Source organism: Nematolebias whitei, chromosome 13, assembly GCF_014905685.2.
Source record: "Nematolebias whitei isolate Nwh7 chromosome 13, NemWhi1, whole genome shotgun sequence".
Classification (NCBI taxonomy): domain Eukaryota; kingdom Metazoa; phylum Chordata; class Actinopteri; order Cyprinodontiformes; family Rivulidae; genus Nematolebias; species Nematolebias whitei.
The window spans coordinates 9,470,350-9,479,066 of NC_056510.1; positions in this window are offsets into that span (position 1 = coordinate 9,470,350).

The window sequence follows — 8,717 nt, forward strand, 5'->3', positions numbered from 1 at the left end:
ACAGTCTCTGTCCATCTGGTAGATTTGAGGTCTTCTGGTTCACTACAGTCCCCCCTTTGGAAATCATCACCTGTCCATGGGGATGAATTCCAACCGTGAACTTAGACCTTCAAATGTCCTTGAGCTTGATATAATCCAGCAAGGAAGACCAAAGTCAGAAGTAATCCTTCAAGGAAGACTAAAGTCAGAAGTAATCCAGCAAGGAAACAAAGTCAAGGTAATTCCACAATGTTCTTGGTATTCCATTGTGTTGATTATAATCCCATATCGTCTCGATAATCCCATTGTAGCAATGCCTTAACCCCTTGGAAACAGAGTCTGTAATCCATTGGAAAAAGTCATATAATCCACAACGGTAAATCCACAGCGATTGGAAGTGTTGATTAATCAGCATACAGAGGGGTGCCCTTGGATTGAACTGAAGAAGCGGCCACTGGATGAAGAGTTGAGACCAACGTCAGGATTGCAGGTCGCCTCCAGCGAAGGTTGTCTCCAGCGACGTCCAGCCTGTGCCGTTCTGGTTCAATGTGTCATGCAATTATGTGGTTTAAGGTGGGCTTATGAAGGGGATTTTACATAAGGCCTTAAACTATATGCATCTGGTGTGTAAGCTATTATGGTTGGGAACAGCTACAACTACCAGTTAAGGGGTGGAGAATGCTGAAAAGGGGTACTACAGGGGTTTATGCCTATAGAAAAGTGTTCCAAACTATTTTTCCATTTCTAACTTGGTTTAAGTTAGCTTTACATGGTAAAATATAGTTTGGTGTAATTGTCTGTTGTCTTTTAGACGAACGACTTGAGATTGGGTGTTTGGTTTTCCCATAAATGTTTTGGAAGTCTATGGCGAGACTTATCAAAAAGAATTAGCTATCCCCCCGAATAGAATTGTTCGAGTAGGTTCGGCTTAAGCGTTGTGAGATCAATGTAGATTATGGTACTCAAGGTAGCAATAATATACATTGACTCCGCAAAGATTGCAATTTAGTGAATGAACTGCATGTTGGCATGGTTAAAGTCTTCTTAGTCTCTAACTTACTACACAACAAAATTCATTCTTACCTCAGAAACAATACCAAAATCAACTAAACAACGTTCCAACACCGACAAGAGTAGTGACTAAGCATCTAGAAACATCGTTTCACAGCTTCTCCTCACCCTGGTTGCCAGATTTCAGTCACGCTGTCCCGTTTTATCAAGGGTAGGTCCTGTGAGTTTAAACTATGGTTAAGTTTATTATCCATTAGTTATCTACTGCTTGGATGACCCTTGTTCCCACGAGGTCAGATTTTGTGATGTCTTTGTCTCCTGAGGAGTTATTGCATGCCTTGTGTAATTTAACCTGGTTACGGTGTACCCATTTAACAGTTTTTTTTTTTTTTTTTTTATCTTCTCTTCTCTATTCTCTCATTTCTGTTACCAAAATAAGCTTGGAAGATTCTTTTGTAATAAACTTTTGGATGTTCATTCTTGCCCTGCGTGACCTTGTCAGCGGCTGGGAAACCAGCAGGTCCCGTGCAAGAGTCATACTCTTTGATCAGAGCCTCACACAGAAGGTTGTAATCCCTCCTCGTTGCATCTGATAGACGCTCGATGAAGGTGAACACCTCTCTGTCCGAAGTGAGTCGTATCAGACTGATTTTATCTTCTGCCGTAGCATTAGGATAAGCTCTCAATCTGAAATCCAGATCTTTGAGATACGCTTTTGTTCCTGCTGACCCCATAGGGCCGGGAACGAAACGTTGTACATATTTTGAGACTTTCTGCAAATCATCCATTGAAGGAGACTGTATCAACGGTCTCACATGCGTGATTGGTGCAGATTGTTCAAGTCCTGCCCCTACCGCCCATGGTGGGGGTGGGGGTGGCTGGTAAGGAGGAAGAGGTACATATCGGTTCAAGTCTGTCCCTACCGCCCATGATGATGGTGGGGGTGGGGGCATTGTGTCAGGAGGAAGAGGTACATATTGGTGCAGTTCTGTCCCTACCGCCCATGGTGGGGGTGGGGGTAACGGTTTGTTGTCAGGAGGAAGAGGTGCAACAGCATCTGACTGGAGAGTTTGTGGCTGTCTCGGACCCTTAGACTGTTCGTCTTTGAGTCTTAGACCAGGCCGCCCCATATCAGAAATCAGGTTTATAGCTGTAGCTAAATTCTCTTCACAAGCTTTCAGGTCCTCCTGTGATGTCTGATATTGTTTTACTAACGTCAGCCATCGTCGGAGTGATTCCGTCTTGTCTGCTTTGCAAGCGTCCAGCTCCTTCAAGGCGGTCTGTAACTGTGCTTTCAGCACGTCGTTATCTGAACGCGAGGCTTGGTACGCTTGTTCTCTATCCTCTGCTTCCGATAGTGATGCTTCAAGTACTTGTAGTTTGCTGTTCAGCAAAGCAATTTCTGCACTTGTATCTTGCTGTTCTTGAGACATCTGTTCGTGATATTGTCTTATGCGGGCCTCGTGTTCACGTTTAGATTGAAGAATGTATTCTTCAATTTCTTGAGCCAAATCTATTTCACTGTCTAACCTTTGTGTGATTATAACAGTTTTATCAACGGCCTTATAGAATGATTCTTTCAGCAAGATTGCAATTTTAGCCAGCTTTTCATAACTGGACTTTGTGATTTCTGCAGAGGTCACACTTTCTGCAACCTCCTTCAGATTGTCCACTAACTCTTTTGGGTTCATGCGCTCTGTCTGAGTCATAAATGGATGTACGGACTCTCCGAGAAGCACGAGCGCATTCTCCAAGTAGTCCGCAATTCCTTTTGTGTCAAAATCTTTTTCTAACACACCTGTCATGTTTTCACTGTGTAGCAATTTATCTGTTTGAACAGTTGCAAGCTTTAGATATTTTACAGGTAAATATTTGTATTCAAGTCAATGAGTTTTCACACTTATTTTAGCTTTGGGTTTACACAGAAGTACTGTTATAAGTCACTTATTCAACTGTGGGTACCTTTCTCAGGTTTTACCCCAATTCATGAATATTTAAGTAAACGCTCTTTTGGCAGTGTTACTTTTTGTGCTTATTTTCCACAGATCCTAGAGTACCAAGCTGTTTTTTGTGTATCTTACTCTAAAACACTGAATTTTTTATAAACCTGCAAATTTTCTTTTAGTCTCACAGCAATATTAGTTTAAAACATATTTTAAACCGTTCTGTTCCAGAAATTTGCTATTTTAAACAGTTATTCATTCAACCCAGGTGGGTGAAAAGAGAAAAGAATTTGATGATGAGGAATAATCAGTCTTTCTTCAGAAAAACTGTCTTTGCTCCTGTATAGCTTCTATTTAAAATTAAATAGAGAGATATTTTATTTAGGTGGTAAATTAAACAGAAAATCTCTTTTTCCTGATAAATTTACTCTTATTTAGTGATTTTGCAATTAAACGTGTATTATCCTTCAAGCAAAATGAGTAAACTGTTCAACTCTGTGAATATTTGTAACTGTATCTGTTTTAAAAAGTTAATGTTTATTTTTGTACCTTATTTTTAAAGGATTAACAGTGAAATAAACTTTTTGGTGAATGCTTCTTTGCATAAATACCTATTACTTCTTAAAATGTAAGATAACAGTGTTTTATTCAGCTTTGAGGAAGTTTGTTAACTCAGAATTTGCCTTACAGAAAAATAAAAAGACGTTTAATTTCACTCTTTACCTAAAAAACGAAGTGAAATCTGTGATCTCACGTCTCGCCAGGAGATGTCAGTATTTCCTCAACAATTATAACTCCGTCACTTTTTGTGTTGTCCACAAGGGGTGCTATAACTTCCTGTGGCGTTCGGTTGACATCCTGTTGTTAGCCGCTTAGCTTGAAGTTAGCTTCGGCTAAACTCGGTCAAAATCAACATTTCTGAACGGATTTTTTACACAAACGTGGCAAAAGTTTTTGCAATCAGACTTTATAGCTTGAACATGAGTGTTTGGGACTGATAGTAGCTTCATTTAGTGATTTTAAGCGTAGTTTTAAGCTCCGGTCGTTAGCTTGTTAGCTTAAAATTAGCATCGCTAGCTTTGTTTAAAAACATCGTTTTTTGGCGAATTTTAAACTTCTAACGTGGCAGAATTTCAGCAAATAGCTTCGAAGCACTTGACCAGCGTTTCAGAATCACTTTAAAAGGCGCTTTTTAGCTTTAAAAAGCAGATTTTATTTCCCTATGAAAATGAATTTCATATCCGGGTCACGTGACTGAAATCACCAATGGCAGCAGCGTAGGGTGAGAGGAAGTGACGTAGCCACGTCAGTCAAACCTTCAACCAATGAAAGCGCTACACAACAGTGAATTCAACCAATCAGGAAGCGTATTCTCCAGCTAGCAAGTTAGATTTAGCTTGAAATAGTTCGTCAACTTTTCGTCTTTTAAACCATCAAAATGCACTTTTTCTGCTAAAAATTGTAACGAAACAACTTCTAACTGTGTTCTGAGATGGCACTCAGCTTTTAAAACGTTTATCCATCTGTTCAAAATACTCGTTCAAACTGAACAGAACCGAACTGGTCACAGCCGGGTCTTAAAGCAGAACCTCGTACTTTTTAGACAGAATAACGTCTTCCACAGCTCATTAGCTCTTAGTTACACATAACAGACGTACCATTTCAGCTTACACAAGACTTATGACACAATTTCAGCTTTTAAAACATTGCCAGCTCAACGCTTAAACATGCAGCGTTTAGTTGCAGAGTGCAGCTCCAAGCGCGCAGCTCAGCCGCTGCGTAAACTTTACAGCTCATCAGCTGTTACTCTTTCACCATGCCAACACGTAAAATCAATTTACACACGGATTTAACAGTCATTCATGAAATCTACGGGCCACCAGTTTGTAGTGATACACATGAGGTACGTGTCACTTGTTGTATGACACAATATATGAATTATATATGCATACAATATTCACGAGTTCTTCATTTTTCTGACTGTAAATGCCGTGCATTGAATTTAACAGAAATGTGAACGAGAGACGTTATTTATCTTTGACCCATCAAATGAATGGAATCATTTATTTTCAAAATCAAAGTTTAACATCAAACATTTACATTAATTTGGCAAAATATGAAAATAATAACAGACAGTTTCACAGAAAATGAACTTCAAATCACTCGGCGGTGATTTGAGGACTTTGCTTCAGACATTTCTAAAAATATCTGTACTGTTTTATGAGAGAGAGGTGAGTTTAAGAGTAAATTGAGATTTATCTTACAGAGGAATATGTGAGGGAGATTTAATCTGTTTAACCAGAAGTTGCACGCTCCGTCCGATCTCAGCTTCTCACGGTACACTTGGTCAAAATAGAACCATCTACCTGTTGACGATGAATCAGCGTTGGATGTAGTTCCTTTCTGACTCGTTTCAGCGTCTCCGTCGAGAGCTACCAAACCTTCAGAAAGTCGTGCGTTGATTAGCTCAAAACAGAATTATAATCCCCAAAAAAACCTCTGGATTCTTCATTGCTCTGAAGCTTTCAGAACCGACTGCATTCTCAATCTTCTCATTCTGTTAGACTATCGGACCTATTGTCAGCTCCCAATCCAACATCTCTCAGAACTCTCAATCTAACTTGAACTGGGAAGTGCCACATTTTATTTGGGTCGACTTCCTGTTCAGTTTAGAGCTTTCTGATTCGTGGAAGGACCAGAAAGAGGAGTGTTTTTGACGTAAGGTGTTTATCAACAGTCGAGGTCAGAGAATGAAACTTGTTTAACATACAGAAAAGATTATTGCAGAAGCAGCAGACTTTTTGGAGTCTACTCTTAGTAATCTTCTGAAAAAGTTTAAACATGACATTTCTTCTTCAGTAAACATTTTAGTTGACCGAAGACCAACCTTTCACATACTTACGACAGCTTGCTCATTTCAGACAGAAAATCAAGAAAGGCATATTCGGGTGATTTCTTCTCTGAATGAGGAACAAAAATCATTACTTACTGTTTATGTAAAATAAAAATTAGTAGTTCTTTTCAACCTGTAAAGCATTGAGTGAACTAACACAATTTGATTATCAAAACATTTGTAAGACAGTAATGATTATAAAGAATTGTCTTTTCTGCTTGATTAATTCAAGAAAGAAAGTTCATCAGATGGCCCAGACTTATTCAGATCAATGAAAATAACAGTCTCTGTCCATCTGGTAGATTTGAGGTCTTCTGGTTCACTACACCATTAAGGGTACTTTAAACTCATTTATAAATATTGATGGCATGGGGCTTCTGTCAGTCTAATTGCAGTTATATATACAAAAAAAAAGCAGTAGTATTGGTAAAAGTGGTGGATTGAATGACCATCAGTTAAAGCAGACAATTCTATCAGTCTTTCCCAGGTATGGAATGACAAAAACTGGAATTGGTAAATAAACGTCATGATTTATGAGTGATTATCAAATTAAATCTTCCCAAGCAAGGCATAGCAACATCAAAATGTGGCTGAAGGTACTCAAAACCCAAAGTTGCTACTCAAAGCAGGTATCATTTGTCTGCGACTAGTTGAGAAAAAAAAAAAAAAGAGGGAACCATTCACAAAGGCTTGAATTTTCAAAGTCGGGCTGGTCAAAACTGTGATAGACGTGGCCTGTCGAGGGTGCACCCCGCCTCTCGCACAGTGACCCCCGCAATCTGAAAAGGAAGAAGCGGGTAAAGATGATGAATGGATGAATGGATGGATGGATGGATGGACAGATGGATGGATGGATGGACAGATGGATGGACAGATGGATGGATGGGTCAAAACACAGCCACATAGCACCATCTCACACACTCAGAGTTCAGTGAAACTGAGAATTCACAACTTTTCTATTTGTTGCCACAATATTGAGTTTTTTTTTTCTCTCACAAATTTTCCATCAGCCACAGCATGCTGAGATACCATCTTAAACTTCTTTAAGATTATCTTATGTGTGGATTAACATCCTTTTTTTTTAAAGAAAACAATGACTAACCACCCATCAGCCATCATCGTGAAGCATTTAACCGTCCAAAATTCCACCTGATCTTGTTTTACTTTTTAATTTAATACCATTCTATTCACTGTTATTGAATATTACAAAGCAGAATGAACAGGACGCATCAGTTCCTTCTTCACCTCATGGCCAAACTCTGGTACTACAGCGTGTGTGGTGGCGCTGCTTCCTTCTGCAGACGTCGGTGTTCTCCATGGTCCTGAATCAGTGAACACTTTGGATTACTGCTGCTGCAGTTGTTTTCTTCTGTGCAGTTTCTTCTGCAAGAAAAAGCTACCAGGTGTCCACGGTTGGCAATAATATGTTCAGTGCATAAAACACTTGATTTTTACTTTAAAATGAATTGATTGCTGAGTATTACTGTCTTGGCAAATGTTAACACTGATGAGGTTTTTACTCACAATTGTCTCTTTGAGCAGCTTGGGCCTATGGTACGATGTGTACGTTTGTTGTTTGTCCTTTTCCACAACGCCTTTGGGACAGGTTTTTAAGGGAAATATTTACTCGTTAACTCTATGCAAATTTGCTCTCCATTATTAGGATGTGAGTCAGCATTGCTGTGGTAATGGCTCTGATAGGGAAAAAGGAAATTGCCTCTGTAAACATGGCTTCATTCCTGCTTTCATAATGACTTTCTTTCAAGTTAAAGAAAATGTCGACAACGAAAAGCTATTAAATGCAGATTCACTAAACTACAACAATGGAAGGAGACAGGATGGGAACTGAGACAATTTTAGTCAGTAGTAATTAGCTGTAAGAAAAAAAAAGGTTTCACAAAATAACAACTAATTACATGCATATGTGTTATTTACACACAAACAATGTTTATTGCACTTAGACTGCTGTTTTCCCTCATAAAAAAAAAAAATCCTGAATCATTAGGTCTAAAAATATGTTTTAATGGCTACTCATGTCTGTAACTTTAGCATGTAGAAGGTTTTCTTTTTGTTTGTTTGTGTATTTCTTATTTTATGTGTGTTTGTACATGTGTGTGTGTGTCTTTTTGCTTTTGGTGTTGTGCTATTGTCGACAATGGCCTACTAAATGGTTTCATTTTCTTATTGGTAGTTTCCATCATATATTTAGCAGGTTGTATTAAACACATTTTAATATTGTCATCCGCATACTGCCATAAAACCACAAGAAGAAGGTTAGAAAAAGAGAATATACTGAAGTGGATATTGCAAGGTATAAAGAAGTAAGTTTGCTGCTCTCTCCTCTGGAGAAAAGTTATTAACTAGTAATTAACTTGAGCGTATTATAATGATTTTTTTATGTTTGATTTCTTACTTTGTTCAGTTTTGCTTTTGGATTTAGAGCAGGAGGCATGAGATTCAGGGTGACCAGAGAGCTGTGATGGTGGCACAGTGGAGAGTGGGTCAGGCAAGTAAGTGGTTTGGTGAAAACAAAACACACCTAATGCGATCAAAGTAACAAATACTGTTTTTGTGTGTTGCTCCATCAATTTTCAAGTTTGACTCCTTTGTTCTCAGGCAAGAGGCAAGCAACATGTAAAAAGTAAATAAAAAATATGAAAATGCAGAAAAAAATGTGTGAAATAAGTCTTAACTTTACAAAATTCATTGCCCTCCTGCCTGCTCTGAGAACTTCAATGAATGATCAATACAACCTGAGAAGAGTCCAAATACAGATATTTGAAAAATGCAGACTTTACTGCAGTGGGTGTGAAAATACTTTGAAAAATCAAGCTTTTTTTAGGGAACCTAAAAAAATGTTTTATAGGGCCTCATTCCCCTAAATTCCCTCT